Source organism: Oryctolagus cuniculus, chromosome 2 (assembly GCF_964237555.1).
Source record: "Oryctolagus cuniculus chromosome 2, mOryCun1.1, whole genome shotgun sequence".
Lineage (NCBI taxonomy): Eukaryota > Metazoa > Chordata > Mammalia > Lagomorpha > Leporidae > Oryctolagus > Oryctolagus cuniculus.
Window position 1 is genome coordinate 87,362,272 of NC_091433.1, and position 22,061 is coordinate 87,384,332.

The following is a 22,061-nucleotide window of genomic DNA, read 5'->3' on the forward strand; positions in this document are numbered from 1 at the left end:
GGAAGGCAGAGACTTGTGGCAAATGCTTCCCTCTGCCAAGAACTATGCTCCTCTGCTCCAGGAGGGGTATCTTTTTATTTTTCCAAGATTTTATATATTTATTTAAGAGGCAGAGCTACTGAAAGAGGGAGGGAGAGACAAAGAGAAAGGTCTTCCATCCACTGGTTCACTCCCCAGATGGCTGCCACGGCCAGAGCTGTGCCGATCTGAAGGCAGGAGCCAGGAGCTTCTTCGGGGTCTTCCACACAGGTGCAGGAGCCCAAGCACTAGGACCATCATCCAGTGCTTTCCCAGGTCATCAGCAGGAGCTGGGTGGGAAGTGGAGCAGCCGGGACTCGAACTGGCACCCATGTGGGATGCTAGCACTGCAGGTGTAGTCTTAGCCTACTACACCACAGCACCGGCTCCAGGAGTGGTATCTTGTTAACTTCCTTTCACTACAGTCCTGCAAGGTAAGATTTATTCTTACACTCACAATATGAATTTTCAAACATGGCACCAACTTCCTCACTATCAGGCTGGGTGTCCTTGAGTTGAATCATTTTCCCTCTGGGGTGGGGGGGTCTCTGCTGTCACCTGTGAAATAAACCAGATGCTGCGCCAGCTTCAAGCCCCTGTGAATGGGGGAGCCACGTGATCAGTCCCAGCCCATGGCAGTGGTGGGGCGTGAATGGGTGATCAGCATCTCCAAGACCAACCAGCTCTGCATGAGACCGCTGCTTGAGCTTCTGCTTAAAGATCTGGGATTCCAATTCCCCCAACAAGGACTATCAAAGAATACGCTGCTAGAACCCACCAGGGCCGTCCTCCTAGGAGAAAAGGATCCAACCACTCTGGGCCCAGAATGCAGGCAGGCCAGAGATCAGGGCGGTGGGAGCTGTGCCCAGGAGGTGGGTCCCCAGGGTTGTGCACTCTCTGACCATCCTGATCTGGTGGGGACATTGACCATGGTCCCCCTAACGCAGGCCCTTCTGCCTCTGATGGCGCCATAGCTGATGTCCCTTGCAGGATCATAACATTTTTTACCAGAAGAGAACTCTATGGCCATAGCCCAACAGATTTGTATGGAAACTGATTATCAGAGTAGTAAAACGCCCTCCCCAAGATAACAGCGGGCGGACCTTCATGGAAACCACAGCTCCTGACCAGAGATCAGCACTCCTCTCCAATCTGGGATAGGCAGCCAGTGCAGTGGGCACCACATGGGTCCCTTTCCTCGTGCACATCCCAGAGTGAACTCTGCGTCCAGAGTTGTCCAAAGAAAGCTACAGGGGCACGGACTGCATGAGCTGGTTTTGTTTGCTTGTTTGTTGTGATTGACAACAATGGTAAAGAAGAGTGAAAGGGGGGCCGGCACTGTGGCGCAGTGGGTTAAAGCCCCAGTCTGTAGCACCAGTATTCTGTATGGGCACCAGTTTGTGTCCCAGCTGCTCCACTTCCGATCCAGCTCTCTGCTATAGCCTGGGAAAGCAGTAGAAGAGGGCCCAAGTCCTTGGGCCCCTGCACCCACATGGGAGACCCAGAAGAAGCTCCTGGCTTCTGGCTTCAGATTGGCACAGCTCTGGCCATTGCAGCCATCTGGGGAGTGAACCAGCAGATGGAAGACCTCCCTCTCTCTCTCTCTCTCACTCTGCCTCTCTGTAACTCTACCTTTCGAATAAACAAATAAATCTTTAAAAAAGAAGAATAATGAAAGGTAACTTGCCAAAAATGTGAATTCAGAGCATAAGCTCAACCCAATGCAATTTGACAGATCTGAGTCACATAAAAGCGGACAACGGGAACGTGCTACACCCAACGAACTTCCAGCGAGCCAAGGAGACCAGCGGAACTGAACCATTGCTACTACAGATGGTATGGACCTTCTCGGGCCTGACCTCAGCCTTTAACACCAACGGTGACTCTTGATTTTGGCTCCAGCAGTCTCAGAAAATACAATGTTTCTGGGAAACTGAAGCTGGAGCATAGGACATAGGCAAAAGCATGCTGGGGTCAGACAGCCTCACGTTCCAGACTCACATCCAAGACACAGCTTTTCTGATCTCAGCTTCCCTTCCCTGGACACAATGATCGTTTCTTCCCAGGATTATATGAAGCACTGCATCAGGCGATTTGGCTATCATCCCGTGAGTTTTCCTGTTCAGGGGAGATGTACCATATACGGTATTTTGTACAAGTCTGACGTTCAATACGCCAAGTGGACTCAAACACTGACCGAGTTGTGTCCAATGTTATGGTTGTAATGCTTTAGTCTTCCTCAAAACCTGGTGTTGAAGCTGACTCCCCACTGCAATAGGAGGAGGGGCTTCCTGAGGCCCCACCCTCATAAAGGGATTAATGCAGCTGTAACTGGGGCCCGAGGAGTGGACTTGCTCTCCTGTGCCCCTCAGCCCCTGAGGGCACCACCTTGGCTCCCCCTTGCCTTGCCGTTGTCCACCTTGAGAGGACGCAGCCAGAAGGCCCTCACCAGACCCCAGACACGGACATCTTCATCTGGGACTTCCCATCTCTAGACCATGAGAAATAAATTTCCGGTCTTTGTAAGTTACCCGGCTCCAAGCACTCCACTGCAGCAGCATTAAACAGACTGACAGCCAGAAGTCCCAGGACAATCTGCCGTCTTGGTGGACACAAACTGTTTTCTTCTCTTCTCTCGAGTCCTCTTCAAAGCAAGCCCAAGTGATAACGTGAATACGTCCCACAGCGAGAGCTCCTGAAAGCGGGGCTTATGCTCATCCAAAGGACCGACCCCTTTGGAAACTGTGCCTTGGTTTCCAATTTCCCAATGATCATTCTCTTTCAGGGCCTGGGATGCCATGGAACATAAGGTAGCTTGGCCATGGAAAATCCACATGGTATTTTGCCAACCATCCAAACACACAGACAGAGGCAACGGAGTCTGTGGGTTGATGTCAGGCACACGGCAGAAGAATTTCTCAGAACATGCTGATTTCCAGGTCCCAAGACCAGATATCCTGCTTCAAGCTAAAATGAGGCCCACGAATCTGCATTATAAACAAGCAAGACATTCAGATGTACAAGTAGGTTGGGAACCATGGCTCTAAGCCAGTGTTTATTTTTCTATGTGAATTTTATTTTCCACACTTATTTTATGTCTCTGTGAACTTAATATTTATACCATTGAATCAAAGAGAGATTGGTAAGAAAGAGTGAGAAGATTCGAATGCCAGTCTCATAGCCCCCTCAACAAATTCCGTTTATATTCTGAGATTCTCACAGTACTAGATGCTATAAAATTTCTCCCTGCTTCCAGTCTTTGGGTTTCATAAAAGTGCTACTTAGTATTTAAGATAGCAGTAAAGTTTTAAGACTTTAAAAAGAAAGTGGCAAATAGAATTTATCTGCTGGCGTATGACTGGATGGCAGAGCCTGGCTATGATACCAGGGGATGCACTTGCGGAGGGCCCTGCTCAGGGAGAAGGCATGCGGGGCTCAATTAGTGATGTCTGCCCTGGGTACAGTCAAGGCCAAAGTGAAAAAGCTGTCATTTCTTCCCGTTCCACTGCAAAGCATGTTACCATCAAAGGAGGAAAGAGTATAAGAACTGATTTTAAACTGGTATTTACATTAAATGTTTCAGTTCAGACTTTGAGGGGTCTTTCTGTGGGGAGCAACTGGGAGCAACTCGGACTAGACTAAGTTACTGGAATTAAGACTTATTCTATGCATCTGCTTTCCCACAATATGGCCCTGAGAAGGGAAACAGCTTCTACACAGCTGCCTCCAGTTCAACCAATAAACTGTGGGACCTGCTCCTGATTGGAGGAGAGCAGCGTACTCGGCGTGTGGGCAGCCGAGTTGGGATTGGCGGAGGAGGACTATAAAGGAGGAGAGAGACGGCATTCACCAGGAACATCTAAGGGGAACATCTACCTGAAGGAACACTTGTGCAGCCCCCGAGAGAGCTGGCCGGCGGTGTGCCGCTCCCCCGCGGAAGTGGGGAATGTGGCAGGGGGAACTGCCCTTCCACGGAGGTGGAAGGGATAGTAGCCAACCCGGGAAGAACCAGCAGCAAACCCGGGGAGGGCCGAGCAGACGAAAGAACAGCGCAGGGTCCTGTGTCGTTCCTCCACGAAGAGGGGGAGCGACACTTTCCTATTCTTGTCATTTCCTTAACCACATTGAGGGTACATTCCAGAATCTGTGTGTTCCTGGTCTAGGTGTAAAAGACAAGAATCTGAAAAGAGACCAGAAAACTCTTAAGAAGGGTGGGGCTCTGGAGGAGTGAACCCCAAATAGCCCCCTCTCCCCCTACCCCAATGGTTTACAGGGAGCTGGCCTTTGTCCTTTGTCCCTGAGTGTGTTGGCAAGGACAGACCGCCAGGCGAATTGAGGGCTCTTTCCCCCTCTTTCCCTTCCCTTGAGCTGTTCCTTCCATCTGGAATGCGCTTCCCCACCCTCTAATGTGTTTTTATTTCAACCCTCCCCATCAGGATGCAGATCAAGCTTATGTGCCCCCCAACAAAAGATTTGACACAATCTCTCATTCCCAGTTGGAATGGTTCTCCCATGGTATCAATGACTTGGGGAAAAGTCCTACTGACCATCATCAGCCCGGTTGTCCTAGTTCATTGTGTGTTGGTCCACGTCCCTCCACACACTGGGAGCTCTGGAGAGCAGGGGCAGAGTCCTGGTCCCCATTTCAGCCTCCCAGCACCCCACAAGGGGAGCTGCCTCTCCTAAGCACTTGATTGAATTAAGCTACAAAGACATCTAGGCTTTGTTTCGCTTTGTGAAAGCAAGAAAGGAAATCAGGTGTGGGATGAATCAGACCAGGCAAGTGGTGCTGGCACTGTGTGTTCTGCCTGATGTGCCCGTGGGCAGGGAGGAACATGCGTGAGGAAATGCCCTAGCCACTCCTCTTCCTCTCCCGCTCTGTGCCTGGGGATGTGCAGAAGGAGAGGCAGCCTCAGAGAGCCTCCGGCTGGGGCGTGCTCCGCGAGCATTGGTCCCTGGGAAGCACGTGCCACCCTTTGGAGCTTTGCTCCGATGCAAACAGAGGATCTAGCAAAGTAGCTGAGGACACACAAGACGGTGCTGGCCCAGGACTGAGGTCAACAGAGTGGCCAGGCAGCCCAGCATCCAGCCCTGATGAATGAGAGCAGCTGAGTGGCTGAGACAAGCCACCCCGGCTGCCGACGTGCTGCCCAGCGGTTGGTCAGCCCCAGGGCCCCTTCTCCCCTCTGCAGGTGGGCAGGTGGGAGGCGGAGGGAGGCTGGAGGTCACCGACACACCAGAGCTGTCTGTGGCAGCGACTGTCTTCTCAAAGCCTGGATTTGCCGCCCAGTCTCCCAGAGGCTGTGCTGCTCATCTCCTCCCGAGCCCAGAGCAGGGCACAGTGGGATGGGGTTCCTTGGTGAGGGTACCAGGCCCAACCAGTGAGGGGCTCCGGGCATGGAGAAGGCGGGAGATGGAAATAGCAATGCTCACACACACACACACACACACACGGCTTCTTCTCTAAAAATCACTTCTTATAAAATTACAGTGGTCCCCCTCAGTCATGGGGAAAAAAATGTCCCAAAGCCCTCAGTGAATGTCTGAAACCACAGGTAGCCCCAAACCCTTTATATGCTGCATTTTTCCTATGTGCACATACCTATGACACAGTTTAACTTATGAATTAGACTTTGTTAGAGGCAAACAACAATAAATAGAATAATTGCAATAATACAATGTAATAAAACTTATGTAAACATGGTCTCTCTCTCTCTCTCTCTCTCTCTCTCTGCAAATATCTTATTGTCTCTTTCACCTTTTCCCTTAAGGGAAGCACTTTTACAGCTTCCCTTTGGCATTTCCAAATCATCAGCACCGCTACTCTCACCCTTGGGGGCCCTTATTCAGTAACAATAAAGGTCACCTGAACACAAGCATTGTAATTCCACAGAGCGAACCTGGCACCCAGGGGGGCTACTCAGCAGCTCACATGCGGGTACCGTCTACAGAGGGAACACAGCGGACCAAGAGTCACGTCCGGGGCAGGGTAGAGCTGGATGGTGTGTGAGTTCATTGTGCTGCTCGGGGCGGTGTGAAAAGTTAAAACTATGAATTCTTTCTGGAATTTCCCATGCAACATTTTCAGACCACGGTTGACTATGGTTGACTCCGGTAACCCTGGATAAGACAGGAACGGGAGGAGGGACTCCTGCTGTGGATGAAGGTATCTCACGATGACACACTCCAAGCTCTTCATTCTACAGATTGGGAAACGGAGACCTTGGCACGCCTGTGACTCCCCAGGGGCCTCCACCTGGTGAGTTGTAGTGGAGGGGGCTCCCAGCTGCCCACTCTGTGCAGTCTTATTTCCAACAGCAGCTCCAAAATGCACTGATTATTGGTCACTAGCTTTCATTCAATATAGTTGAGAAAATATGTGCTGAAAAACACTGAATAAAATGATAAACCCGTACAAGCATTGTCCTCTATGTTTCCTCTTAGTTCTCAAAAGCAAACAGTTTAGGTTTTACCCAGAGGATAAAATTAAATGAAGAAATGAAATCAATGCTTGTTGAGCCCTATGCTGCATCCATTATGCTGAGCACATCTGTATAGGTTATCACATTCCATCCTCACAAAAATACAGAAAGGATGTTCTCATGCCCCTTTTTTATCATTATTTTTTTTTTCACTTTATTTGGAAGGCAGAGACGGCCAGCCAGATAGTGCCCACCCCCTGGTTCACTCCTCAAATGCCTGCAGCAGTCAGAGCCAGGCCAAGCCAAAGCCAAGAGCTCAGAGCTCAATCCAGGTCTCCCATGCGGGTGGCAGGGACCCAAGTACTTGAGCCATCGCCTGCTGCCTGTCAGAGTGCGCATTAACAGGGAGCTGGATAGGAAGGGGAGTAGCTGGGATGGCAACAAGGTGCTCAGATCTGGGATGTAAATGCCCCAAGTGTCGACTTAACTGCTATGCCAAATGCCCACCTCATGCGCCCTCTTTTACAGAGGAAATAAAATCTCAGAAATGCTCAGGGACTGGCCCAGGAAGCAAAGATGATAAGTGGCAGAACTAAAACTTGAACCCAATCACCTGATTCCCCGGCCATTGTCTTTGCACTATTCCACGGCGCCAGTGTCTTCTAGGGATTTCGACCTGTTGGAGCCAAGGCAAGGCCAGAGGGCAAAACAGGGAGCACCAAGGTAATCAAGGAGATTCCTAAGGGTCTTGCCCTGTTCCAGGTCTCCCCCGACCCCGCCCAAGACGAGGGTGCCCTGTGTTCAGCTGTGAGCTGAGATATGCAGCCTGGAGCAATCCAGGTAGAGACACGCGCAGAGAAGGGAGGTGCAGTTCCTCCCCCTGGCTACGTTGTCAAAGCGACTTGACTTACAGAGGCACAGAGAGGAGGGGGCTGCCTTTAGTTCCAGGGGGTCCCCGCCCTTCCTTCTATGATGCCCTGAGGACAAATAGAGTACTGCGCCTGCAGTGTTCTGGGAGCTTCCTAAGAGCTGCATAAATACAACAATGGAGCTGCTGATGTTGACAATGGCAATGGTGGTGACGGAACTGTCTCCGCAGCCATAATTTCAGGGAATATTTAAAATGAGAAAACCCACCAAAATCAATCCACTGAACTTTATTTAGAAGAGCGGTTGCTAATAAAAACGTGATGGGGATGTGGACTCCCGGGAAATAATGATTTTTTTCCCTCTATTAAAAGGCTCATCAGCTCCATGTGCAAAGAGCAGCTCGCCTCTCAGCGGGCTCTTTGCCACCCAGGGCACCAAGGTCTCCATTAAAAGAATTCAAGCAAGCTGCCTTGTTGTGTGCTGAAGACTTGCATTTTTTTAAGATTTATTTTATTTATTGGAAAAAGTTACAGAGGGAGGTAAAGACAGAGAGACAGAGGTCTTCCATCTTCTGGTTCACCCCCAAAATGGCCACAACAGCCAGAGCTGGGCAGATCCGAAGCCAGGAGTCAGGAGCTTCTTCCGGGTCTCCCATGTGGGTGCAGGGGCCCAAGGACTTGGGTCATCTTTTGCTGCTTTCCCAGGCCATTAGCAGGGAGCCGCGTAGGAAGTGGAGCAGCTGGGACTCGAGCCAGCGCCCATATGGGATGCCGGCACTGCAGGCCAGGGCTTTAACCCACTATACCATAGCGCCGGCCCCTAAGACTTACATTTTGGGAACAGAGCTGACCTCTGTTCTAGCCCCCATGGCCAGCCATTTCCACGGACTGAGGGGCTGGCGCCAGCAAAGCCTCTGTCCCCAGTTCTTTCCATTCCTCTGCACTCAGCCCCCAGCCCCGTCAGCAGCAGCTGTGAGGCGTCAGTTCGGAGTTGCTCCTATGGGACAGCCGTGGGCTGGTGCCTTCCTCGGAGCTGCGTAAGGGTGCACTCCCCAGATATCTGTGCCCAAGTATGGGACCAACACGGCAGCCACTCCTGCGGCTCTCAGAACACTGCACATCCCGTGGGGCGGCTCCCCGTCTGCCTACATTACCCTGCTTGTGGCAAGGAGGTGGAATGTTAAAGTCTCAGGCTAGGCAGAAGCCAGGGAGACAGGAAGAGACATATGAAATGGGAAGAGCACTCCAAAGGGTGTGGGGAAATGAGGAACTGAACCAACAGAGGACGGGATCCCAGCCCAGGACCAAGGAGCAACCGAGTGCCGCCAAGCCGTTCTTCAACTTTGGCAGTGGAAAGACAGTGAGGGGAGGACTATACTGAGGCCATGTCAGCCCTGGGAAGTTGAACATCAGCTCCACCCACCAACCATGATCAACACCAGCAGAGAAGACAGGCGCCAACAGCGTTTTAGAGTTTGCTGGTGCGTCTTGATTCTGAATTCTTCGAAAGGCCTCATATATACTTTATATCTATATCTATATCTATATCTATACCTGCATTTATTATATATCATGAAGAAGTGGACTTTGAAAAAGTGGAGGGGTAACTTCGGCTACAGAAGGAGACTGGCCATTATTTTTCTTTAAAAAATGGGGTTGGTGGGCCGGCACCGCGGCTCACTAGGCACACCGGGTTCTAGTCCCGGTTGGGGCGCCGGATTCTGTCCCGGTTGCCCCTCTTCCAGGCCAGCTCTCTGCCGTGGCCAGGGAGTGCAGTGGAGGATGGCCCAGGTGCTTGGGCCCTGCACCCCAGGGGAGACCAGGAAAAGCACCTGGCTCCTGCCATCGGATCAGCGCAGTGCGCCGGCCGCAGCGGCCATTGGAGGTGAACCAACGGCAAAAGGAAGACCCTTCTCTCTGTCTCTCTCTCTCACTGTCCACTCTGCCTGTCAAAAAAAATTAAAATTAAAAAAATTAAAAAAAAATGGGGTTGGGGGCTGGCACTGTGGCTCAGTGAGTTAAATCACTATTTGCAATGCTAGTATCCCATGTTCAAGCTCTGGTTCAAGTCCTGGCTGCTCTGCTTCCAATGAAAATGCTCCTGGAAAAGCGGCAGAAGATGGCCTGAGTGCTTGAGCCCTGGCCACCTACATGGGAGACCCGGGTGGAGTTCCAGGCTCCTGACTTTGCCCTGCCCAGACCCAGCTGTTGCAAGTAACCAAGTGAGCCTGAATATGGAAGACCTCTTTGTCTCTCCTTCTGTCTGTCACTCTGCCTTCCAAATAAATACATACATCTTTGAAAAAAAGAAACGGGATTTGATGCTGCAGAAAGGTGGACAAGGACACCACGTGGATTGTGCTGGGCTGTGGGGTATGCACAGCTGTGGGTTGTCACAGCCTGGCTGCTCCCCCATAGCCACCTTGCGATTGCCTGGGCACAGGAGCAGACTTCAGGGCAGGCAAACCTGAGGATCCCAGCCAGGCTCTGCTGTACCCAGAAGTCACTACACCCTTGTAGACTTAGAACTAGGGCCAGGGCTAGGGATAGTGATGGGGCTAGATTAGGATAGGGATGGGGATAGGGATAGGGTTAGGGATAGGGTTACAGCTAGGGTTAGGACTAGAGTTAGGGTTAGGGTTAGGGTTAGCGTTAGGGTTAGGGTTAGGATAGTGATAGCAATAGGGATGGGGTTAGGGTTAGGGTTAGGATTAGGATAAGGAGGGCAATAGGGGCGGAGTTACAGTTAGAGTTATGGTTAGGGTTTGGATAGGGATGGGGATAGGGATACGGTTGGGGTTAGGGTTAGGGTTACGGTTAGGATTAACCTTAGGGTTAGGGTTAGGGTTAGGGTTGGGACTGGGGTTGGGGATACGGTTAGGGTTAGGGTTAGGATAGGGATGGGGATGGGGTTGGGGTTGGGGTTGGGGTTGGGGTTAGGGTAGGGGTTGGGGTTAGGGTTAGGGTTAAGTTTAGGGCTAGGGCTAGGACTAGGGCTATGGTTAGGGTTAGGGCTAGGGTTAGGGCTTGGGTTAGGGTTAGGTTAAGACTGGGGATAGGGATAGGGATAGCGATAGAGTTAGGGTTAAGATTAAGTTTAGGGTTAGGGTTAGTGTTAGGGTTTGGGTTAGTATAGAGAAGAGGATAGTGATAGAGTTGGGTTAGGTTTAGGGTTAGGGTTAGGGTTAGGGTTAGGATAGGGTTAGGGCTAGGGCTAGGGCTAGGGTTAGGGTTAGGGTTAGGGCTAGGGCTAGGGCTAGGGCTAGGGCTTGTTCTAGGCTTAGGTTTAGGTTTAGGGTTAGAGTTAGGGTTAGGATAGAATGGGGATGGAGTTGAGTTAGAGTTAATGTTAGGTTTCACATCTGTATGGTTTAAGGCATAGGGTTAGGTTTAGAGTTAGGGTTAGGGTAGAAAAGGAGATAGTGATGGGCTTAGGCTTAGGGTCAGAAGAGACCTGGATGCAGTTCCTTGCTCCAGTTTCAGCCTGCCCAGCTGTGGCTGTTGCAGCCATTTGTGGGGTGGGATGAACCAGAAGATGGAAGATCTGTTTTCACCTTCTCTCTCTTTCTACCCCTAAATAAGTGAAATAAATATTTTACTTATTTGAGAGGTAGAATTACAAACAGAGAGAGTGGAGACAGTGAGAAAGGTCTTCTATCCACTGGTTCACTCCCCAAATGGCCACAACAGCTGGAGCTGGGCCGATCTGAAGCCAGGAGCCAGGAGCTTCTTCCAGGTCTCCCATGTGGGTGCAGGGGCCCAAGCACTTGTGCCATTTTCCACTGCTTTCCCAGGCACGTTAGCAGGGAGCTGGATCAGAACAAGCGCAGCCAGGACACAAACTGGCCCCCACATGGGATGTTGGCACCACAGTGGGAGGCTTAGCCCACTACGCTACAGCATCGGCCCCAATAAAATAAATCTTTTTTTAAAAAAAAAAAAAAACTTAGAAAAGGAGCTTGCTCTCTGTGATGATGAAGCTACAGAGAGAAAGGCCTCATTTTCTTCTGGAAGCAAATTCCGCTGTCTTGTGGGGCTGGAGTGAGAGTGGCAGCGAGAAGCGTTATTTAGATGAAAAGAACTGGAAAAAGAGAACGGGAATGGAGCTACCAATCACGGAGCATTTTCATGGGGAGAAAACCTGGCGCAGGGCAAGGGAAACACCGTAAATCAGCAAGGCTAAGAGGCTTTTGAAAGTCAGCGCTTTTATTCTGCGACGCACGGACTCCGGCGCAGTCACCCTAAATGCAATGTGTCTCGGCTGCCCTTGACGCTTTCTGGGGAGGAAGCTCCAGGGGCACGTGTCTAGAGGACATGTCCGGACTTGAAAGATTTAAAAACTTTGTTCTGCAGGTAATGAAATGGAATCCCTGAGCAAGAGAGCAGCCAGCCTGGAGGGAACTTATCTCACAGCCGCGATCCTTGTACGTTCTCACCCAAGTAAGGGCAGGGAGGGGAGGGCACGGGCTCCCAGGGACCCCATGGCCGGAAACACCTCCAAGGAAGTGTAAGGGGCAAATTCTGTGTTTCGTGTTAAAATTCCTCCATGTTTTATATGCTCCGTCATTGACATCTGTGTTTTGATATAAAAGCAATGATTGCAGTCACAATCAGGAGAGACATAGAGGCGCGTGCATCTTTTAAAGATTTATTTATTTATTTGAAAGGCAGAGTTAGAGAGAGAGGAGAGAGAGGAGAGAGAGGAGAGAGAGGAGAGAGAGAGAGAGAGAGAGAGAGAGAGAGAGAGAGATCTTCCTTCCATCCACTGGTTCACTCCCCCAAGTGGCTACAAATGCTGGTATTGGACCAGGCCGAAGCCACGAGTCAGGACTTCATCTCCCATGTGGCTGCAGGGGCCCAAGCACTTGGGCCATCTTCTGCTGCTTTCCCAGGCACATTTGCAAGGATCTGGATTGGAAGTGAAGCACCTGGGACTCAAACCAGTACAAACATGGGATGCTGATGTAGTAGGTGGTGGCTTAACCTGCAGCACCCAATGCTGGACCAAGGGTGCATGCTTTAAACTCTCTCAATTCAAGGGAAATGCATGTTTGCATTAATTTTAGGGGTAAGAGGAGGCCTATTACTGTCCAGGGCGGTCTATTTTTGCTCTCTGAGAATTGAATAAAACGACAACAGCTGTCCATTAATTTTGAGGTGAATCATTTTTATCCTAACCCTAAACCTAAACCTAACCCTAACCCTAACCCTAACCCTAACCTTAACTCTATCCCCATCCTCATTTTTATCCTAACCCTAACCCCAGCCCTAGCCCTAGCCCTATCCCCATACCCAGCCCTAAACCTAACCCTAATCCGAACCATAACCCGAACCCTAACCCTAACTCAAGCCTTAACCCTAAACCTAACCCTAACCCTAGCCCTAATACTAACCCTAACCCTAACCTTAACACTAACCCTAACCCTAATCAAAACCAATGCCAATGCCCCATCATTATCCAAACCCTAACCCTAACCCTAACCATAATCTATCCCCATCTTCATTTTTATCCTAACCCTAACCCTAACCCTAGTCCTATCCCTATCCCTATCACCAGCCCTAACCCTAACCCAAGCCTTAACCCTAAACCTAACCCTTACCCTATCCCTGTCCTTATCCTAACCTTAACCCTAACCCTAACCCTTGCCCTATGCAGATTCCTATCCTAACCCTAACCCTAACCCTTACCTTAGCCCTAGCTCTATCCCAAATCCAACCCTAACAGTAACCTTAACCCTAGCCCTAACCCTATCCCTATCCCCATTCCCTATCCTAACCCTAACCCTAGCCCTCACCCTAACCCTAACCTTAATCTTATCCGCATCCTCATTTTTTTTCCGAACCAAAACCCTAACACTAACCCTAACGCTAACCCTATCCCCATCCACATGCTAACCCTAACCATAACCCTAACCATAACCCTATCCTACCATAACACTATACCCAATCCTAACACTAACCCTAACCCTAACCCTATCCCTATCCCCATCCCTATCCTAACACTAATCCTAACTCTAACCCTAACCCTAACCCTAACCTTAACCCTAACCCTAGTCCTATCCCTATCCCTATCCCTATCATCAGCCCTAATCCTAACCCTAACCCAAGCCTTAACCTTAACCCTAACACTAACCCGAACCCTAACACTAACCCTAACCTATCTCCATCCCATTTTTAATCCTAACCCTAACCCTAGCCCTATCCTTATCCTTATCTCCAACCCTAACCCTAACCCTAACCCTAGCCCTAGCCCTAACCCTAACCCTAACCCTAGCCCTAACCCTAACCCTAACCCTAACCCTAGCCCTAACCCTAACCCTAGCCCTAACCCTAACCCTAACCCTAACCCTAACCCTAACCTATCTCCATCCTCATTTTTATCCTAACCCTAACCCTAGCCCTAGCCCTAGCCCCATCCCCAGCCCTAAACCTAACCCTAATCTGAACCCTAACCCTAACACTAACCCTAATGCTAATGCTAACTCTAACCCTATCCCTATCTCCATTTTTAACCTAACCCTAACCTTGGTCAGAAGAGGAGAAGCAAGGACTTAAACTATTGCCCATATGAGATACCAGTGTTGCAGGTGACCACACCGCAATGCCAATCCCAACAAAGCTGGTTTTGTTTTTTTTTTTTGAAGGCATCCACACACAAGGCCCTACCACCCCCATTCTGCCAAGGAGGATGCTTTGCCTGAGTGTACAGCCCCACGTCCTCTGGTTGCTACCTATAGAGCAACTCTGTGTGTTGCAGAGTGGGGGGATGGGAGTCACTGGGCACCCCAGCACTAGGCTTCAACCAGAAACACAGTTTTCAGACCCAGTCACCCAAGAGAATCCTTCCACCTCCCAGCCAGCCAGAGCAGAGACGCCTGCATTCTGCAAACGCTGCTCATGCTGGTAATACTTGGGCACAGTGGTGGAAGATGCCTCACGTTTCCTGAGCCCTAAATACAGTCTCTAGTGTGCAATGTGTGCGACCAGCTTCAAGTCCACACCACAGCATTATTTGGGCGTACACGAAAGTGGCAATGTGGCCTTGGCTGAAACACCCGACTCCCCAGGGAGGGCAGGTTTGCAGGTTAGCGCGCGACCTAACCTCCACCCTGGGCTGTCCCAGGCATTCTCAAGACAAGTGGGAGACTACGGGATCCAATATCCTAGAATGAGGAAAACATTTGCATAAAAGCGAGGGAAGCCTTTAAAAGAACGCTCGGTGGTGTTTGGATTCCCTGCAAACTGCGGTGGAGATGGCTTGTGCAGAGGGATGTCAATCTCATTTATTCCTGAGACCTCCTGTCACAGAGCCGGGGCGGGGTGTCACACCTCGCCTCCAGCGAGCTGGCTCCTGTTCAATATAGCTCTCGAGCCACAGACCCCACCATACTCAACCTCGTCCACAGAGTAGGAATCTGTGCCATCCCACTGTCTGCAACAGGGAGGGGAGGCACAAGGCTTCCTCTGTTTTTTGTTTTGTTTTGTTTTGTTTTTAAGATTCATTTATCTTGGCGGGCACCGCGGCTCACTAGGCTAATCCTCCGCCTAGCAGCGCCGGCACACCGGGTTCTAGTCCCGGTCGGGGCGCCGATTCTGTCCCGGTTGCCCCTCTTCCAGGACAGCTCTCTGCTGTGGCCCGGGAGTACAGTGGAGGATGGCCCAAGTGCTTGGGCCCTGCACCCCATGGGAGACCAGGATAAGCACCTAGCTCCTGCCTTTGGATCAGCGCAGTGTGCTGGCTGCGGCGGCCATTGGAGGGTGAACCAACGGCAAAAGGAAGACCTTTCTCTCTGTCTCTCTCACTGTCTGCTCTGCCTGTCAAAAAAAATAAAAAAAGATTCATTTATCTTTATTTGAAAGGCAGAATTACACAGAGAGGGAGAGACATAGATCCTCCATCCGTTGGTTCACTCCCCAAATGGCCACAACAGCTGGAGCTGGGCAGATCCAAAGCCGGGAGCCAGGAGCTCCATCCAGGTCTCCTACGTGGGTAGCAGGGGGTAGCAGGGGTCCAGGCACTTGGACCATCTTCTGCTGCTTTCCCAGGGGCATTCACAGGGAACTGGATTGCACAGCTAGAACTCAAACCGGTGCCCATTTGGGATGCTGGCATGGCAGATGGAAGCTTAACCATAACACTGGCCCCTCCGCAAAGGTTTTTAAAGGACATGAGTCACTCATTTGTTCGAAAATTCTTGCTGAGCTCAGTGTGTCTGCAGCCACTTTCACTCACGCCTAGGCAAAGGGTAACAGGTAGGGCTGTTGAGAAAAACCAGCCAGAATTCTTCACTGTCGAGCCCCCCAGGAATGGCCCTGCAAGACAAAACGTGGCCAAAATAAGGTTGACTCCCCTGGAATTACCCCCACAGTGACTCCAGAATGTAAGCTTTGCCGGGGGGGGGGGGGGGGTGACCTGTCACTGCGGTGAACCACCTGCTTCTGAAAGCCCGAGCCCTGCTGCCCCAGTTACCCCTGTCCCTCGTGTCACCCCGGGGGCCAGAGCACCATGTGGGAGTCCCTCACCTTAGCTCCTGCACCAGAAGCCGTGGCAACCACACGGCAGGCAAGGTGGTCACACTCGCAGTGGGGACACCGCCTGCCTTTACAGACAGGTGGCCCCTACAGGCAGCGCGGTCCCGTTCCCACTGAAACCCAATCTCGCAGACTGTGTTGCCGCTTTGTCTGAAGTGACTCAGATGCGTGTTTTTCATCCTTTCTCCCCACGTGGCTACCCAGAAGAGGAGTGAACATATTACCCCAAGTCCTCCCTCTGTGGCCAATCTGTGGGTCCTCAGCTGCAAGTCACATCGCTCCCCTTGTCCTCTGTGGGGGTAGCTTTTACCTCCGTCTCTCGCTCTGTCAGACAGGCAGCAATGGCCCCCGTGGAGAGACCCAAGGAGATGACCCACAGCGTCAGAGAAGTGGCCCAAGAGAAGGTGGGAGAGCCACAGATGGGGAGGAAGTCACCCAAGTGACAGAGCTGCCGGGCAGCCGCCACCCCCAGACTCAGGTGTGCCCAGCAGGGAGCAGAGCCAGGGCTCCGGCCACCTGGGAGGCCCCGCGTCCCCACGAGTGGGTGGAGGCCTCCGCTCGGCATGTGCGTAACTCACAGCTGCGTGACTCCGAAATGCTAAGTGAAGGGCAATTAACTTTTGCTTCTGGAAACCCACTTTAGCTTTCCATAATTCTTGAGAGGCCACGTCCACTTAGCCGAGCCTGTAGCACGCGCCTCTCCCACGGCCGGAAGTTACCTTCCTGGCTTTAATTAGCTGCGGAGGCGCAAAGCGGGTTGGGTGCTGACGGCTGTGCTCCCGCAGGTCCCGTTCTGTCACATGGGTTCCTCCGGGGAGAGTGGCAGCTGTGGCATCGGCCTCGGTGGGGGTGTGGCCTCGTGGCGCCTCACCCTCCCCAACAGGTGAGGGTCCCCGCAGATCTGGCAGGGCTTGGGGGAGCCTCTGTCAGCCCTCTTAAGCTCTCTTGGCCCTTGTTAATATGCCCCCAACCCATTTTCCCTTTCTTTCTTAAAATGACCCCCAAATACACACACACACACATGCACATTTGCACGCACTCACACACACACACACTCATCCACACACATGCACCAGGGCTGAGGTAGCCCCATCTTTCTCACCTTTATTCCTGCTAAAGGAGAAATCACTGACAAAGCTTAACACAGACATCCTCCCAGGAGGCTTTTCTGCTTGATGAGAGCGAAGCTGAGCCCACAGGGGCAGATCTGCAACTCTGTGTGCTGAAGCCCTATGAACTGGGGAAGAATTCCAGCACCAGCACCCCCACCCCCCACCCCTAGACCCCAGCCTCATTCTAAGCCCAAGAGTCGCTGTGGAGGGATCCGGCACCATGTGACTCTCACCTGGAGTCTGTCTCCGGGCACAGCAAAGGCAGGGCCCTGACAGGTGACCAGGGCAGGACTCACCTACCTCCCTGCGGATCTGCAAGTGGGGCGCACAGTTGGGCGTGGGGGGGGGAGCCTAGAGGACTGTCCCTCCTCTCTCCTCTGAGCCTGCCGCCTGGGGCAAAGAGGCAGCACCCCAGGGGCCTGGCGCCAGCAGGGTGGCCACCTGTGCAGAGGGCAGCAGCGCCCCAGGGTGCTCCCTGGCCAGGGACCGCAGCGTGGGCCTTGCCCTGTAGAAGACCCTTCCGCTAATGGTTCCCCCTCCGGGCCCAGCTAACACCTCCGTGACAGGCAATCACCTTCCAAAGCCCAATTACTTACAGGCTGGAGTGGGGGCGGGGTGGGGGGGGTGGGGGGGACATGGAAACTAAAAAGCGCAAATGCAGAGGTGGCGGCCAGGGGCCGTGCGGAGGCGGCAGGCAGCGGGAGCTGCCGCGAGCCGCTCCCCGTGCGCGCCTCCCCAATTAGCAGGCAGCCAGCCCATCGGTTGGTCGGCAGCGCGGGCAGTGGCAGTGGCGGCAGGTACCCACTGTCACCACCGGCAGACAGCGCCCCCCCCACCCCCACCCCCACCCCCCCGCTCAGCCGCCGCCGTCTGCATGTTCCCAGAGGGTCACACACACCCCGCACTTACGCACGCGCACGCAGACGCTGGAGCGCTGTGAAGGACCCGCAGGGGGCACCTGGCCCCGGGCCTGCCCTGGTGCCGGAGTCGCCCAGGGGTCGCCATCCTCTTCGGTTCCCACAAAGCTAGGTGGAGAACCAGGGATTTGTAGCAGAGGATCCCTGAGAGCCAGGGGTCCCCGCAAAAAGCCGGTGAGATGACTTGGGGTTGCCACTTTGAGAGCCACAGGAAACAGGCCACAGAAGTCACCAGATGGAGAGATCTGACCACACTCGTGCGGACTCCAGCTGCCTGTCCCCGACCTGCGCTGGGCTGAGGCTCCAGGAGTCCTCACAGCTGCAGCCCCAGTGGCTTCTGGTGAGCACCAAGACCCCCAGGGAAGCCCTTGGCCTCCTGGTGTAGGCGTGGCCTCACTCCAGTCCCAAGGACCAAGCGCCAGGCCCCCCGCGGCTGAAGCCCAGCCATCCAGGACGGAGCTGACCATCATTAACTGCTACCTGCTCTGCGCCCTGAATGGCGGGTCCTTTCCCTGCCACTTTACCCCGGAGAGGAGCCCCCAGCCTCTCACGGCTGCTGACCCCTGCCTGTCTGGATAGGGGAGCAGTGCTGGCTTTTCAGGCCACCCGTGCGAGCTTCCTCCAGACTGGACGATGGCTCCTCCAGGCAGCCATGCAGAGCGTGTCTCTTGCAATGGGCTGGTTTGGTAGCCACAGAGTCCTCCCTGGCAGCCAGGATGGAGATCAGTGCCCGATGGAACCTTTGGAAGACTTCTCTGTGCCTCATCGAAGTCTACTCTGTGCAGCACACCTGTGTGGCTTTGGTTGTATCTGAAGAAAGCCGGGTAGGAGCGGGGGTGCCCACCCTGGCAATGAGTTCTCCGGGGTGCCCCCAAGTCAGCAAGAGGTGGGGCACAGAGAAAGTGGAGCCCACCAACAAAGATAGGGTGGGGGTGAGGAAGGATCGGTGAGGCCAGGTTCAAGGAACTCCCAAGGGGGGCGGGACTGCCCTGTTGGTCTTCCTACTCCTACATTTGATAGACGGAGCGATGGAATCAGGTTACATGGTTGCTCTCCTGGCTTCTTTGGCTCCAGAAAGACCTAGCGTATGTCCACAGTACCCTCCTTAGACAACAGTCTAATTGCATGGCTCCCGTCAGCCCTCAGGGTTGTCCCGTAGGCAAAGCAGGGGGTCACGAAGAGGGATGCTGAGGAAGGAGAGACCAAGAATGCGGGATGGAGAGAAAACACGTTCAGACCGAGTTGAGCAGGATGCTCCTCCTGTCCACCCGATAGCAGGACTCCATGTCCAGGGACCTCAGTTTGCAGAATCCGTGATACGTGGAAGGGAGGGGGAGAGGCAGCATCTGGGCACATGGCCTGCTCCTAAGCTACAGAAGAAGCTATGAATAGATGACCTTGATTTGCACGGAGCCGCGCTCCACTCCCCCTTAGAAAGGGAGTCATCAAGTTATGGAATGGTAAATAAATAGAAAGGAAACACCAAACTCCTCACCACATTGCAGAACGGTGTGATCGCATTCGCTTGTTCCGATCTGCTGGGAAAGATGATCTTTCGCCATCGAATTGGGGTCTGTCCCTTGTTAAAGGCAGAGACCACCAGGGAGTGCCCAGGGACTCAGGCAGTGCTGGGTTGCAGTTTCGCTGAGGCTTCTCCTACTGGGACCCGCACTCAGCACTCACAGCAACAGCCAAGCACGGGGGCCTTTGTCCCTCCGCGGCAGATGTGGGGGTAGAGCCTGCTGGCTGCATCTGCTGGTTCATTCTGCCCTGGATTCCCGTGGCTGTGGGTGACGCGCCTCAGCCTGCATCTCTTTGCAACAGAGGCCAGGTAGGAATCCAGGACAAGCCAGAGAAGCGAGCAGTCAGCCTTGTCTCTCCCACCTGCCCGAGGCCTGCGCACCTGCCGCTTGCCCAGGGTGGACGCTGTCTCCACTTTCATCCCAGAGCCAAACCAACACGAGCGTGGTGCTGGGAGACCGAGTGCCTCTTGGTTTGCCTTTCCCATGCCTGTTTCTTGCTCTGTGCTTCAGTTGGGCCAGAGAGACGCATTGGATTGCCTGATTGCACGAACTGAGCACTCAGTGACAGCAGAGTGAGTGGTATGGATGCCACAGAAGAGAATGCGAGGGGGGCTGATGCTGCAGCACAGTAGGCTAAGCCTCCACCTGCGGCGCCAGCATCCCACATGGGCACTGGTTCGAGTCCTGGCTGCTCCACTTCCCATCCGGCTCTCTGCAAATGGCCCGGGAAAGCAGCAGAAGATGACCCAAGTGCTTCAGCCCCTGCACTCACATGGGAGGCCCAGAAGAAGCTCCTGGCTCCTGGCTTTGGATCGGCCCAGCCAATTGTTGCAACCAATCAGGGAGTGTACCAGTGGATGGAAGACCTCTCTCTCTGTCTCACCGTCTCTCTTCTGTCACTCTGCCTCTAAATGGAACAGATGGAACATAGTTCACTAAAACCCTGCTGCTGCCCAAAGAGACCTCCTGTCCCCTCCACCTTCCCCGCCGGGAGCAGAGGGATTTCCAGAGTCTATGGTACACAGTGGCACACAGCACAGTCTGCTACACGTGTGTCACTGGGGCATCATCTGTATAGAGCATACCAGGGACCTCAAAAGGAGTGTGGAAAGGACGGCGCCGCGGCTCAACAGGCTAATCATCCACCTTGCGGGGCCGGCACACGGGGTTCTAGTCCCGGTCAGGGCGCCGGATTCTGTCCCGGTTGCCCCTCTTCCAGGCCAGCTCTCTGCTGTGGCCCGGGAGGGCAGTGGAGGATGGCCCAAGTCCTTGGACCCTGCACCCCATGGGAGACCAGGATAAGTACCTGGCTCCTGCCATTGGATCAGCGCGGTGCGCCGGCTGCAGGGTGCCAGCTGCGGCGGCCATTGGAGGGTGAACCAACGGCAAAGGAAGACCTTTCTCTCTGTCTCTCTGTCTCTCTCTCTCTCACTGTCCACTCTGTCTGTAAAAAAAAAAAAAAGTGTGGAAATGGAATTCAAAGATTAATCTATTTTAGCACAAAAATTTTGAAAGCTACACATACTATTTTTCATACTGCACATTTTCACGAATCTTGCAAAAACCTCTGATACAGTGTGATCAATAGGATGCTGTAGTTTGTAGCCACTTGACTGTGGTCCTATCCATCTTTTATTTAAAAGGCAAAGTGACAGAGAGAAGGGGAGATACAGAGAGAAAAAGAGATCTTCCATCCACTGGTTCATTCCCCAAATGACGGCAGCAGCCAAGGCTGGGCCAGGCTGATGCCAGGAGCCAAGCTCTCCATCTGGATCTCCCACGTGGGTGCAGGGGCCCAAGCACTTGGGCCGTCTTCTGCTGCCTTCCCAGGCCATAGCAGGGACCTGGATCAGCAGTAAAGTGAGCAGCTGAGACTAGAGTGGCACTTATAAGGAATGCCGGCGTTTCTGGTGGTGGCTTAACTTACCGTCCCACGCCTACCCATTTTGAAATGAAATTTTCATATAGAGCCAAAGAAAGTAATACTGAATCCTCTCCCAACTCCATGAGGCGTTACATTGTTATCTCCTTTTCAGTAGGAGGAATTTTGGCCCAGAGAGGTTAAGCAGCTTGCTCAAGATCACACAGCTTGGAAGGGACCGAGAAGGAATTGAGATGTGGCCCTCTGTAATGAACCATGCGGGGGGCAGGCAGGATGCCCGCCTCTGTGTGAAACCCTACTCGTCAGCACAGCTTCCCAACCCCAGGGGACCCACGGGAGCCGTGAGGGCAACACCAGCACCTCGGATGCCTCACAGGTTTCCTGCCTGGGACTTCGCTGGCTCCGGGGTGAAGCATCGGAGCCTTCCTTCAGCTTCCCCCATGACGAGCCAGGACAGGTGTCGCGTGTTTAACCAAAGGGGGGGCTGAGGCACCCAGGGGTGGTGATCCGGTGAGACCCGGTGGCCAGGCCTCCCCAAGCCCCTCCATCTCCGCCTCGCGCCCCGTGGCCCGGGGACACACAGCCCTGCTTCTCCTCTCCCCGGCTGCGGCTGGGCCCCTGCCAGCCCTGTGGCGTGATTGGCAGCCCTAGGCTTCAGGGATCCAGCCTAGCAGCTGCAGTTCCTGATAGCAGGCAGGGCCGGGAGGATGACGGGCCCGGGGTGGGGGTGGGGGTGGGGGAGGAATGAGGACGTGCTACTTCCAAAAATAGAGCGAGCCGAGCCCA